Source organism: Sinocyclocheilus grahami, unplaced genomic scaffold, assembly GCF_001515645.1.
Source record: "Sinocyclocheilus grahami isolate Dianchi unplaced genomic scaffold, SAMN03320097.WGS_v1.1 scaffold47.1, whole genome shotgun sequence".
NCBI classification, from domain to species: domain Eukaryota; kingdom Metazoa; phylum Chordata; class Actinopteri; order Cypriniformes; family Cyprinidae; genus Sinocyclocheilus; species Sinocyclocheilus grahami.
Genome location: NW_015505226.1, coordinates 3,937,830 through 3,953,448, shown reverse-complemented (window position 1 = coordinate 3,953,448; position 15,619 = coordinate 3,937,830). Strand labels below are relative to the sequence as shown.

The 15,619-nt window shown below is 38.4% G+C and overlaps 1 pseudogene; it reads left to right on the top strand.

The window, feature by feature from the left end:
- Positions 1 to 6,027: 6,027 nt before the first annotated feature.
- On the top strand, positions 6,028 to 15,536 carry LOC107582815 (Fanconi anemia core complex-associated protein 100-like; annotated as a pseudogene).
- Positions 15,537 to 15,619: the final 83 nt, after the last annotated feature.

The window sequence follows — 15,619 nt, the reverse complement described above, 5'->3', positions numbered from 1 at the left end:
TTCTCAATGGCATTTCAGTTCAAAGATTTAATTACCTTCACACTGTAGCGATCCACTGCGAAAAGGTCCAGCTTCCAACATCCAAAACTAGAGTGAAAATGGCGGACTGTCCAGCAGTTAATTGGTTTTCTTTCGCGCGTTCCCAGGGGGCGGAGTTTCCAGAGAAAACATGACTAATTTCTAACATTTCAACACGATTAATTCTAAAAGATTGAACATCTTTTAACATTAAATGAATGGCACAAGACTAAAATATGTTTAAATGAGAAACATAAATGAATCATGTAGGAAATACGAAAGGCATTTTTGCAAATTCAACAATCCCCCCACTGCCATTTTTTCAGTGTGCATGAATGTTCCCAAACACTATGACAGCGCGATCTCTGTCTGAGATATGTGATTGTTGTCATATTTCTATAAAAATCTAAAATACATGTTTGTATTAAAGTAAAAATGGATGATAAATACACCTTTCGTATGGAATTAAATAGCAAGCACTTTGAGTGTCTTGTTCATCATATTTATTTTCATATAAAAGTATCAGAACTGAAATTATATCATGTTTATTAGCAACACTGCACATGAGTGTGAATAATGCGATATCTGTCTTTGATCTCGTTGGTATCTGCTCCGCTTCGAGAGGTCAGAACTGTCCGTCTTGCCTGCGCTTATTTCACTCCTTCCCTCACTGCAGCTGACTACTCTCGCCTATATTTCAGGCGAGGCGCATCTCAAACAAGCCTAACGAGATCAAAGGCAGATTATCACTCACATGCTGTGTTGCTAATAAACATGATATAATTTCAGTTCTGTTGCTTTTATATGAAAATAAATATGATGAACAAGACACTTAAAGTGCTTGCTAGCTATTTAATTCCATACAAATGTGCATTTATCATCCATTTTTACTTTAATACAAATGTATTTTTTATTTTTATAGAAATATGACAACAATCACATATCTCAGAGATCGCGCTGTCATAGTGTTTGGGAACATTCGTGGATAATTTAGATATATAATCACATGGAACCAGATAAAAAAATAAAACATTTTAGAAGAGAACCGCAGGATCACAGTTGTCTGAAGCAATGCGCATTAAGCTGTGTCGTCAGTCAGTCGTTTCCCTTCATGCTTTTGATCAGCGCAATCAGTGGAGAGCAACTGCGCTCGACTGCACAATCCGACACAGCCGCCTCGCCGTCGCGAGAGTTTTTTGGCACACGCCAGCATGACATCAGAGCAAGTCGGACTTAACTCGGACACTTTTCTAACCGGCATGCATCTCGCGGTGATCGATTCTGCGCAGAATTTGCTCATCTCAAACAAGCCTAAGCCTACTGATTAGCCAACTCAGGTGTGTTTGATTAGGGTTAGAGCTAAACTCTGCAGTAAAGTGAAAGTGGATCTCGCGAGCCAGATTTGAGGATCACTGATCTAGATGAAAACGCACTAAAATCACTTCATTTAAAATGTTCATATGAATTTGTGTACACAACATTCTACAATTGCAATAGATATTATTGTTTTTTGCATTTTAAAACTGGCCTTTCGAAAATCCTTCCCTACTTCACTGACACACCCATGGACAGCCTATCAGACATGTAGCTATATTTACCTCTAACTACATATGTACATGCATACACAAAATTTGAAAGCTGTTGTTTGGAGAAAGTAGCTAATTATAGATATATTACAAAGTGCCACTTTTATTGGGTTTAATAAAACATTACTGCTCCAAACGACTCAGAGTGTCAGAGAGCTGTTCCACTCTTTAAGACTGAATCGCGATCGCTTTCACACCGTTTTGATCATAGACATGTAACGTTATAACATTGAAAAGATTCATTGAAAAGAACGGACTCCGCTATGATTCGTTCGCTAGTTTTGATTCCTACAACTGATTATTTGAAACCTGGTGACACAACCTCAATCTCTAATAGAGACGCTGCTATCAATTTATATATATATATATATATTGATATGATATATATTGATATGATATATATATACAGTGGGGAAAAAAGTATTTAGTCAGCCACCAATTGTGCAAGTTCTCCCACTTAAAAAAATGAGAGAGGCCTGTAATTTTCATCATAGGTATACCTCAACTATGAGAGACAAAATGAGAAAAAAAATCCAGAAAATCACATTGTAGGATTTTTAAAGAATTTATTTGCAAATTATGGTGGAAAATAAGTATTTGGTCAATAACAAAATTTCATCTCAATACTTTGTTATATACCCTTTGTTGGCAATGACACAGGTCAAACGTTTTCTGTAAGTCTTCACAAGGTTTTCACACACTGTTGCTGGTATTTTGGCCCATTCCTCCATGCAGATCTCCTCTAGAGCAGTAATGTTTTGGGGCTGTCACTGGGCAACACGGATTTTCAACTCCCTCCAAAGATTTTCTATGGGGTTGAGATCTGGAGACTGGCTAGGCCACTCCAGGACCTTGAAATGCTTCTTACGAAGCCACTCCTTCGTTGCCCGGGCGGGGTGTTTGGGATCATTGTCATGCTGAAAGACCCAGCCACGTTTCATCTTCAATGCCCTTGCTGATGGAAGGTCAATTGGCCAGTCATTTTGACTGGCGGGAGCCAATAGGACTTCAGGAAAGGTTGGAAGGGAAGGAGTTCCCATAACGGAGAAATATCTCCGTGATGTCTCGTTCCCGCTCTCAGGGAACCGAGGTTACGATAGTAACCGGAGCGTTTCCCGGACATGCGCGTGGAACCAGTTGGAACAGAGAATTTCAGTTCACGCTCCTTGTATCTCAGCAGGTTTAATGGGATATAAAAAAATAAAATAAAAAAAGGTAAACATATTTCTAGCGTTGCACAAACTACATTTGGTTATCATTTCGTAATCTTACCCCGTTCAACATTCTCCATGTTGTCTGGTTGTGAATTGTCTGCTGTCTGGTTGTAAACTATGATACAATCATACACTGCTGCAAAAACATGTTGCTAAAAAAAATTTCCCTGTTTCCAATGTAAAATAGTTATACATTTTTACAAACAAATATACATTTAAAAATTAAGATTATCACAAGGTTTAAGGTTCCATTTGCACAGTGAAACCAAAAATCTCAGAACACCTGGATGATTACAGCTACAGGTTTCCAATAGTAGCAAAGATCCAACTACCATTTCAATTATTTATTTTTATGCTCTTCTGTTACCTTTTAAGTTTTAAAACTGTCATCTGGCAGTGAATGAAATAATGTTCACCACCATATCAGTGGCCTAATAAACATTTTGCAACCTACACTGATGTTATTCTCTGTCATCTGTTCTTTGACCATGTGTTGCACTGTACCTGGATGATACACAATGATGATCATTGACAAAAATGCATGGTCTATTTTGATGCACAACAAACACTCATTCAACATTATTTATAGGCTAGTCATAAAGTTTCATAAACATATATATTCTTAATTAGGCTTTTCTTTTTTTTTTACATAAATTGTTCCCTCCTGGTGGAATGACCTGCCCAACTCAATTCGAGTCCTTAGCCATCTTCAAGAAACAGCTAAAAAACACATCCCTTGCATCTTTATTTGACCCTCTAGCACTCTCTATTCTAATTCTATTTTATCTATTTGTTAAGTTGACCTTCTAACACTTGCACTCTCTAATCATTTTCCAACTGCTTGTTTTTTTAAAGGCCACTAACACTAGCTTTCTCTATTCTTTTTCTATTCTACTTGTTTTCCTTTTGTTATGTGTAAAGCATCTACTAAATGACTACATACATACATAAATAAATAAATAAAAAGGGCCTGTAATTATAAAATTAAGTGGAATAAAGATTGGATTATGGCCTTGATTAGCTTGTGATAAGATGTTGGTAAAATGTGTGTTGGTGTGGATGTTGATGTTATGTGAGACAGTGACATTTTGTTTTTAAAAATATGAATTCAATAGTGATTCACACTCAAAATCCAGGAAAATTATAGTCATGGAGGATGCTATTAATAAAGTTTTCCTGAATTTTGAGCATGAATCACTATTGAATCCTTGTTACAAACAAAATAGATTTATGCACCAAAACAAGACAACGAGACAAGAAAGTGTGATGTTAATGTCCTTGAGGAATCTGCTGTATAAAAATATGACATCATAAAGCTAAAAAAAAAAGAAGAAATTTCTTAACTTGATTCTGGCATTTGATACATGACATTACCATTCAAAAGTTTGGGATTACTATGATTTTTTGTTTGTTTGTTTAAGAAATTTATACTTTTGTTCTTCAAAGATGCATTAATTTAATAAAAATGACAGTAAAGACATTTATAATGTAAAAAAAAAAATTTCAATTTCAAATAAATGCTGTTCTTCTGAACTTTCTATTCATCAAGGAATCCTAATCCTCCAACCATTTTCAACTGTGACAATCAGAAATGTTTCTTGTGCAGCAAATCAGCATATTAGAATGATCTCTGAAGGATCATGAGACATCACAGGGGGGAAAAAAACTTTCTTTTAAATTGTAAAATTATTTCACAATATCACCTGTGGAATCTGGGGAAACTACTAGGAATATCAGAAAAGAATTGCCATCAAATAATTCTAAAGTGATTCCATTATGTTTGTGTTGTGCTAAGCATCACTGGTAGAAAAACTCAGTTTCTCTTACAAACTATGGGACAGGAAAGAGTTGTACCTGCATATGTACTTTCAGGTTTGGAAGTATCTGCTATTGATGGTAACATCTTCTATCAGCTTCCACAAACACTCACACAGAAACAAATGCCTGTAAGTTCTGACAACATGGTATCTAAAGGAGATTTGTCCAAGTGGCCTTACTTAGCAAAGGTTAAAGTTCCCCGTATAATGGCTAATGTTGAGTTGTTGGAAACAACGCTCCCAAGATGTTGGAGCCCTGGAAAGTCATAAATAGCCATGGGGATGGCCCTTATGCCATAAGAATGGCATTAGGTTAGGTCATCAATGGTCCTTTGAATGCAGGCAGTTTTGAGAATGAAGACTGTTCAGCAGTGGTTAACAGGATTTCTGTGTGTAGACTGGAGGAGATGTTGCTTAAACAATACAACCATGACTTCATAGCCATGGGGATGGCCCTTATGCCATAAGAACGGCATTAGGTTAGGTCATCAATGGTCCTTTGAATGCAGGCAGCTTTGAGAATGAAGACTGTTCAGCAGTGGTTAACAGGATTTCTGTGTGTAGACTGGAGGAGATGTTGCTTAAACAATACAACCATGACTTCAGTGAGCGAGCTGTAGAAGAGCAAGGATTGTCAAGAGAGGATATTAGATTCTTGGAGATTGCTGAGAGTTCTGTCAAGCTTGAGGACAATCATTATACCTTGAAGTTGCCCTTTAAAAAGGAAAATGTGTATACAACTGACAATGTCTAACAACTTCTCTTTGGCAAAACAGCTTGGATACTTGGATTGAAGAAGAGATTCCAGAGAGATGAGCAGTTTTATCAGGAGTATGTAACATTTGTCAAAGAAATGATCAACAAAGGATATGCAGAGCAAGTGTCCACTCAGCAGCTGAAAGGAGACAGTGGCAAGGTGTGGTACATTCCTCACCATGGTGTACGTCATCCCAGGAAGAGGAACCTGCGGGTGGTTTTTGATTGTGATGCGGCATTCAAAGGAACATCATTAAATCAAGTGCTTCTGCAAGGTCTCAGTTTTACAAGTACATTGCTTGGTGTTCTCCTAAGGTTTAGGTAGGAGTTGGTAGCTGTTATGGGAGACATACAGGCAATGTTTCATCAGGTTAAGGTGGCAGAAGAGGACCGGGATTTCCTCCATTTCTTGTGGTGGCAGAACGGAGATTTTACAAAAGAAGTGTCAGTGTTTCACATGACTGTCCATCTTTTTGGGGCTGTCTCCTCTCCAAGTTGTGCTGCCTTTGCTTTGCGAAAAACAGAAGATGATCATCAATGTGAATTCCATGAGGAGGTTGTACAAACTCTCAAAGATAATTTTTATGTAGATGATTGCCTTAAGAGTGTGGCATCATAGACTTATTTAAGTTCAAAATGGAGATTCAGGAGAAGTCCTGCACAAGACGTGGAATGTTGTCGGTGTCCAGTTCAGTATACGATCCACTTGGGTTTTTGGCACCAGTAGTGCTACCTGCTAAGATCATGTTACAGGAGCTATGCCGGAGGAACGTTGGATGGGATGAGACTGTGCCCCATGACATCTTGCATGGCTGGACACGGTGGTTGAAGGAACTGAATGCACTCTCTGAATTCAAGGTTGAGAGATGCATTAAGCCTATGATTTGTGGGTCCTACATACATGCACAGCTTCATAATTTTTCAGATGCAAACGAACAAGGATATGGCACAGTCACTTACCTTTGAATCCAGAATAGCACATCCATGTTTCCTTCCTCGTCGGCAAGGCCCGAGTAACACCTTTAAAGGCCATCACTGTTCCCCGCTTGGAGCTAACTGCAGCTGTTCTTGCTGTCCGTGTTGATCTGATGCTAAAAAAAGAGCTGAGGCTCCAGCTGCAAGAATCAGTCTTCTGGACAGACAGCACATCTGTGCTCAAGTATGTCATGAATGAGGACAAACGTTTTCATACTTTTGTTGTCAACAGAGTCTCCATCATCAGGGAAGCCACAAAGACATCACAGTGGCGATATGTTGGCAAAAAGGAGAATCCAGCTGATGATGCATCCAGAGGAAGGAGGGCTGGAAATTTTATCAAGAACAACAGATGGATAGAAGGACCCAAGTTTCTGTACAAACCAGAAGAGGATTGGCCTGTAAATATGGTGGACACTGCAGAAGGGGTTGATGACCTTGAGGTTAAGAAGGAAGCTTTTGTGAATGTGGTAAATACTCAAGGCTCACTAAAGAGTACAAATAGGTTGATGGCTTACTTTTCAGACTGGAGGAGACTTCGAGTATCAGTTGCCTGGTTGCTTAAGTTAAAGAGGATGTTGTTGAGAAGGATTTGCGAGAGGATAGAGTCAGATACTGCTGATGCCAACAAGGAGAGTGCCATGGTGCAAGGGAATCAAATAGCTATAGGTACAACAGGAGGACAAACCTTGTCGGCAGAGGATCTTATGGAAGCCGAGATGGCTATAATCTGCTATTGCCAACAGCAAAGATTCCCTGAGGAGATCGCTGCTTTGTCTTCTGGAAAGGATACAGTGAGCAAATGGAGTGCAATCTATAAGTTGGATCCATGGTTGGATAACGGGCTTCTGAGAGTCGGAGGGCGGCTGATACGGGGTTCGTTGCCAGAAGACACAAAACATCCGCTACTCCTCACTAAAGATCAGCATGTGGCTACCCTCATGTTGAAGGATTTACATCAACAGCTTGGCCATAGTGGGCGTAATCACATGTTGTCTGCATTAAGAAGGAGGTATTGGATCACGGGTGCCACCTCAGCTGTGAGGAAGATCGTAGCAGAATGTTGCTTCTGTAAAATATATAATGGGAGTATGATGGGGCAGAAGATGGCTGACCTGCCTAAGGAGAGGATTCTGCCGGACCATCCGCCGTTTACCAACACAGGCGTTGACTATTTTGGACCAATAGAGGTGAAAAAGGGAAGAGGCATAGTGAAACGCTATGGTGTCATCTTCACCTGCTTGGCCAGTAGAGCTGTTCACCTTGAACTGGCCAATTCTCTTGACACAGGTGCCTGTATTAATGCTCTGTGCCGATTTATCAGTAGAAGAGGGCAAGTGGAGCATCTTCTTTCAGATAATGGCACAAATTTTATAGGAGCAGAGAGGGAACTTCGGGAGGCACTTTCATCATTGAATCAGGCTATGTCAGTTTGAGTTGAGTTATGAGTTTTATGTCAGAAGGGCATTAAGTGGAGTTTCAACCCTCCAGCTGGATCCCATTATGGTGGGGTTTGGGAGCGGGTCATCCGCATGTTGAGGAAGATCCTCACTGCAGTTCTCCAATAGCAGACGCTTGATGATGACAGTTTCCATATGGTCTTGTGTGAAGCGGAGGCGATCTTGAACGATCGACCAATCACCAAATTGTCTGACGATCCAATGGCTCTTGAAGCTCTCACTCCCAATCATCTTCTGTTGTCGAAGGGAAAACCATCCTTATCTCCTGGGTTGTTCGATGTTCATGACTTATACATAAAAAGAAGGTGGAAACAGGTTCAGTACATTTCAGACCTCTTTTGGAAGAGATGGGTGAGGGAATACCTACCGTTGCTGCAGGAGAGACAGAAATGGAACAAGATTAAAAATAGTCTTAAGTCTGGAGACATTGTGACCATTATGGATCCAACGGCACCTCGAGGATCCTGGCCACTTGGAAGAGTTTTGGAAACATTCCCTGACAAGAAAGGGCTGGTGCGCTCTGTTCGCTTACAAACTAAGACAAGTGTTATTGATAGGCCTGTAGCAAAACTTTGCTTTTTACATGAGTCTATGGGTTAAGGGGTTTGTTACAAGCATTATGTGTGTATTGTGCTCACTATTTGTATTTGTTTATGGCTCTTTGTTATGTGTTGGGAATTGGCATGTTGATTCATCCCAATTAGGGGCCGGTATGTAAGAGCCATTTTTGTCTTTACTGTGAATTATGTACGTGTATGCCCAGTAGGGGTCACTCTTGGGTGATTTTTCACAGAATATAGGTGGGAACCTTCCTTCAGGTAACATGTGTTGCTGGAGGGAAGGTGCACACAGTTTTTTGACCGCTACACTAGGTTGTTTGTACCACGCTATGCAAGATGTTGTAAAGGTGAAGGACAGGTGGATTTGTTGACTGTTAGTTTGGATTCTTGCCTATATGGAAATGAAGACCAGTAACGGTAAAATAAATCGACAACAATGAGCATTTGAACATCTTGTGTGGACATTCCAGTTAATAGTAATCAAAGCGTGCGCGTCTATTTACAAGCACCGTCCAGCATCCCTCAGCTGCTTAAAGTACTAGACTTGGCCGCTTACAAATGTTTTTCAATATTTTTAATCTGATAGCCTAAATGCAGTTGGTGAACATGAACAAAGAACCTTACTAATACAAATCATTAGAACAGTATTGTATATATCATATCAAAACAAGCACGCTTATGAACATTTGTTAATAAAATGATTTTTAACATGATTATTCCATTCCATAAAATGCAGTGAAGTATTTTTCTCATTTACAGTGTACCAAATGTAGGCTACTTTTAAACTTTTGTCCATACAATTTTGTTTAATCTAAAATTTTACTTATTAAAGGAACACTTTCATGCTTGTGTGTGGTCTTAGATTCCTAGTCATTTTGTAAATACAGCCTAAACCGAACAGTTTAAGAACAATCACAGCACAGATGAAAAACGATTAGTCCACAAATACAAGTTTATTTCAGCTGGTGTACTCAAATGATAACAACTAACAACAGACATGGTTTTAAAGCATTGCAAGCTGCAGCACAACGAACTGAAATCAAAGTAATTAAGCGTGCTGAATGTCTGCAATCATTCAGTCAGTGACGACTGCACAAAACGTGCAGACTATGGCCCAATCCCAATTCTATTTTATACCCTTCCCCTTCCCCTTCCCCTACCCCTCCGCCTACCCCTTCCCCTTGTCCCTTGAAACAGAGTGTCAAGGGGTAGGGGTGAAAATATTCCCCTAAGAATTGGGACACCACTACTATGCCGTCACACGTCATCATACGTCGTCTAGTTCCTACATTACACACACATACTGGAGTGCATTAGAGCTTTTAATTACCGTTCTATATTACTGCGTTGCTTACTGACACACACACATACATATATATATATATATATATATATATATATATATATCGGAGATCGCGCTGCTCACACATCTAGGAGAAAAGAAACTTGTCAACGCTGCCCCACGACTTTTATTAATAACAGTTTAAATACTGAATCGCTATATTATATTTTCCAGCAACGAGATTTTTTGCAAACATTTCTTTGAGTAACATGACCGTAATATGAACTCACGATTGAATGCAACATAAAACAAATGATTACTTTTCGTTAAAATCTTTATTAATGCCAAAAATGCTTACATTTATGTGTCTTTTTGTTCGCTCGGGCAGCCATGTTGCCCCTGAAGCCGGTTTACGCTGAGATAATCCAACCAAAAGAGAATTGAGACACCCCTACCCCTTCACGTGAACGCGCGAAACGGAGGGGTAGGGGAAAGGGGACGGGCTAAGGGGTAGAATTGGGATTGGGCCTAATACAAACATTATAAAATGTTACAAAATGGTGAACAAATATAGTTTAGGCATAGGTTTGTGCAACGCTGTAAATATATTTACTTTTTTTTTTAAATATTCCATTAAACCTGCTGAGATACAAGGAGCGTGAACTGAAATTCTCTGTTCCACGGGCATGTCCGGGAAGCTCATGAATATTCATGTTTGCTCCGCCCACTGAAACAGAAAATCTCGGAAACCGATAATCTCGTAACTACGGAAGTTCTAAGCGGGCATGCATTATTTTTTTTTCCTTCTTGTTTTCTCGTTATATCGATATAACGAGAAAACAACTCTCGTGATGTCGATATAACGAGAAAATAAGGCGTTATAATGAGAAAACAACTCTCGTGATGTCGATATAACGAGAAAATAAGGCGTTATAATGAGAAAACAACTCTCGTGATGTCGATATAACGAGAAAATAAGGCGTTATAATGAGAAAACAACTCTCGTGATGTCGATATAACGAGAAAATAAGGCGTTATAATGAGAAAACAACTCTCGTGATGTCGATATAACGAGAAAATAAGGCGTTATAATGAGAAAACAACTCTCGTGATGTCGATATAACGAGAAAATAAGGCGTTATAATGAGAAAACAACTCTCGTGATGTCGATATAACGAGAAAATAAGGCGTTATAATGAGAAAACAACTCTCGTGATGTCGATATAACGAGAAAATAAGGCGTTATAATGAGAAAACAACTCTCGTGATGTCGATATAACGAGAAAATAAGGCGTTATAATGAGAAAACAACTCTCGTGATGTCGATATAACGAGAAAATAAGGCGTTATAATGAGAAAACAACTCTCGTGATGTCGATATAACGAGAAAATAAGGCGTTATAATGAGAAAACAACTCTCGTGATGTCGATATAACGAGAAAATAAGGCGTTATAATGAGAAAACAACTCTCGTGATGTCGATATAACGAGAAAATAAGGCGTTATAATGAGAAAACAACTCTCGTGATGTCGATATAACGAGAAAATAAGGCGTTATAATGAGAAAACAACTCTCGTGATGTCGATATAACGAGAAAATAAGGCGTTATAATGAGAAAACAACTCTCGTGATGTCGATATAACGAGAAAATAAGGCGTTATAATGAGAAAACAACTCTCGTGATGTCGATATAACGAGAAAATAAGGCGTTATAATGAGAAAACAACTCTCGTGATGTCGATATAACGAGAAAATAAGGCGTTATAATGAGAAAACAACTCTCGTGATGTCGATATAACGAGAAAATAAGGCGTTATAATGAGAAAACAACTCTCGTGATGTCGATATAACGAGAAAATAAGGCGTTATAATGAGAAAACAACTCTCGTGATGTCGATATAACGAGAAAATAAGGCGTTATAATGAGAAAACAACTCTCGTGATGTCGATATAACGAGAAAATAAGGCGTTATAATGAGAAAACAACTCTCGTGATGTCGATATAACGAGAAAATAAGGCGTTATAATGAGAAAACAACTCTCGTGATGTCGATATAACGAGAAAATAAGGCGTTATAATGAGAAAACAACTCTCGTGATGTCGATATAACGAGAAAATAAGGCGTTATAATGAGAAAACAACTCTCGTGATGTCGATATAACGAGAAAATAAGGCGTTATAATGAGAAAACAACTCTCGTGATGTCGATATAACGAGAAAATAAGGCGTTATAATGAGAAAACAACTCTCGTGATGTCGATATAACGAGAAAATAAGGCGTTATAATGAGAAAACAACTCTCGTGATGTCGATATAACGAGAAAATAAGGCGTTATAATGAGAAAACAACTCTCGTGATGTCGATATAACGAGAAAATTTAGTCGTTATAACGAGAAAACAAGAAGGAAAAAAAAATAATGCATGGCCGCTTAGAACTTCCGTACGTAACACCGGTAGATGGCAGTCTACTAAAACGGACAGGCAGAAGAAGGAAGAATATTGAAATGATTGCAATTTTACTGGCATTGCAATGGGTGGAGGAACATAAGCAAATAGACATGAGGAAACTAATCTCAAGGCTTAGATTTGGCCATACTGCTCTTAATAGCAGTTTGAAGAGAATGGGGAGACATGAAACTGGAAAATGTGAATATTGTAATATGGAGGAAAATGTAGAGCTTGTTATAATGAAGTGTCCAAGATACGGAAAGGAAAGAAAGATACTGATTGATGTCCTCAAAGGAAAATAAAGAAAAACTTAATTTGATGAACAGTTTGGGGAATAAATCAGGGGATGAAAACTTTCAATTTTTAATGCGTTATTTAAAGGACACTGGATTATATAATAGAATTTAGTGAAGAGTCCGATCCTGATCCACACTCCTAATCAGTAGGTGGCGGTAATGCACCTAAAAGTTGTATGCCATCCGCCATTAAACACCATATTTGCCATTACCCTAGTCTTTATTTGATTTGAGAGTCAATGATATACAAGAATGTCCACAATAAAGAGAAGGAAAAATATTTTCAAAATCTAGTAAACATGAGGCAATTTATTGGAGATGTAATCTTTTAGTTTTCACACTGGTCTCATATGGTTTGTAAAACCTTTCTACTACCGTTTTCAGGAAAAGTTTCAGTTTAATGACTGAAAAGATGTCACGTGGTGTGATCATCAAAAAAAAAGTAATGACGTTTTTCCTTGTTTTGAATACATATGCGTGTACATGAATAATTACTTTCAAAAAAGTTTTAAAATATATATTTTCAAGGTATTTTAAAAATCCATTACATGTATTATTAATAAATATGAATACGGTTTTGGAGAGTTAAACCACATGACATTTTACAACCTGACCTAATGTTGCCTTGATTTGGCAGACCAAAAATTGCTAAGCAGTTTTTATTAAAATATTTATATAAGAAATAATAGTAAAACATTATGCCAGACTACTTGAGATTTTCTGTTTAGAATAATTTTATTTTTTAATGAAGTTTTTTTTTTACCATCATTTTGATATCAGGACAGATGTATCATCCAGACATTTTTGACTAAATCCCTTAAAATATCAAAATTACTGTACTCATACTCATTTTGAATATATTTTTTAATAACTTAGATTAGTTTTGGTAATCTGTAAATTCACTTTTTATAGGCTTCAATGAGCATAGTGTACGAGGACCGGTGCTGTGTGCCTGTGTTGATGATAAGTGGCTGTACTACAGCTCTCTCAATGACCTACACACTCTTCAGCTCACCACAACATCTTCATCAGAAGCAACAGGAACTGAGTCCCAACTGCAAGCTCTGACCTCTGACAGTCTTGGTGTATGCAGGGCTATAGCACTTGCTGGGCCATATACTAACCCCACAGGTACAGTACATTAATTATGATAAATCTCTATGCAGTTTCCCGGCCTTTTGCAGTATTTTAAGTCACTAACACAAAGTGTTTGTTTTCTAATTTTAAGGATCTGTGCAGCTTTTGGCAGTATCTTTGAGCGGAAGACTGCTTCGCGTGAACCTTCCTCAAGGATCTGAAAATGTTCCCAGGTTGCCCTCATCTCTGGCAGGCCAGAGAGTGAAAGACCTTCTGGCTTCCATCGCAAACATCTGGGAGAGGTCTGTTTCATGCTTCATCATTGAAAAGACTACTGGTTTTCTGGCGGCAAAAGCTAAATGTCACTTTTTGTTTATTTTGATTTATTTAAATTTTAGTTTATCTTATAATCATAGTTGTTCTTGAAAAAAAATCTTTGTTTTTATGAATTTATTTTATTTTGGTTTTTTTACATTTAAAACGGCCAGACAAATATTTTCACGTCATTGACACGTTTTTTTTTCTTCTGCAGGGCGGAATCCTTGAAACACGAGCTTCAGGAGAAAAATTAGTCTCTCAAACATCTTAATCAAGTCATAAATGTTTGCAGCCTACTGTTGGACAACCATGGGAATGAAAAGACGTGTAATATGGGCACCAAGCATCCAATTAGCTGTTGTGGTGTAGCTAGATGGAGCTCGTTGCTCCAAAGAGACTCTTTGACTCTCACATGTGTGCTTGAAAATTCAAGTGGATGTACATTGGAACATGACTGGACTTTGTGCATTCAGGTCCATCCATTATCCAAGGGTCCAAATATGGAAGGCTCATCTAGGACATACTCATTCCCATTCATGAAACTGGATTCTGGTCAGAAACTGGATGTAACCATTCCCCTTGAAAGCATTGGCGGGCTGTCTCTGCCAGTGAAAGTCTACTGTTCTCTTGTCTTCTCCCTTTCTGCTCTGTTTAGTCCTGAAGCATCTTCTCCTGGTGTTTCCCAGCTCGTAACAGAGATGGGCTCCATCAGTGCACCTTTGAGTACTTTAACAGTTGACTGGCTTGATGCTTTAAGGCTAGATGGAACATTTTCTAATGGTAATATCAAACACAACACTGTCATGGATGGCATCCAAACCTTCTTGCGTTCCAGTGGAGCGTTAACCAGAGATTCTGATACTACTACCAAGTCAGACTCAGGACCCATCACAGTGATGGTCAGGGTATCATCACAGCTTCTAAATACCAAACTGCACCTCTCAGCAACCAGCAGTGCAGAAAGATGCATGTCTGTGCTAAACTGATTGGTATCACCTGAGGAGAGAGGACAAATGTCGGTACAAAGTCCAGTGGTTTGTGTCTACAGCCCAGATGGATGCTCTGTCAAGCTTCTGGTCAAAGAGGTGCTGACTTTACACTACTGATTATTTATTTACGATCATAAAGTCTGTAATTTAGAATGAGTTACCCATGTCTTTCCTCAAGGTAACACTGGGAGATTTCTGTTCTGATGGACCTCTTGAAGTCTTGGAGATTCGGGTGGAAAGTGTCTGTGGCAGCGGTGTGTGGACTGCATCATGCCATTCTAAGGCGCCTTCAGGTACTTTTATAATAAAGTATTTCCATTTTTCAAACATGAACTTACAGTTGAATCTAATTTACAGATCATGACATTTTCAACAGGTCTTGCTCAGAGACTCGGCTGTGAAATGTGTTCATACAAAACAGCTAAAGGCACAGAGCTAGTTTGAAGTCGTACGGCATGTTGAGGTAAATCTGATTTCCTTCAATTTATCTGTTTATTACACTTTTACACTGTGATTAGTATTGATTCATGTATCGGACAGTTTTGTTTAAATCACATACAACAATATAATTTTTTTTTCTATTGTCAGTCTCTTTATAAAGACATTCAGGATGCGCAGAATCAAGCAGCTCTTGGTGGCACAATGAAGACGAATAAGAACTCTGAAATCCTGTTCCGCATTTTTCTGCAGCTGAGGGCAAATCCACTGGTCATTCTCTGATTGAAGTACACCATCATAATTCTTTATTGGATATATTTTTAATACAGTAGAGGTTGTTATTCCATACTGTTTTACTTTTAGGATACAAATCCCATGCTTT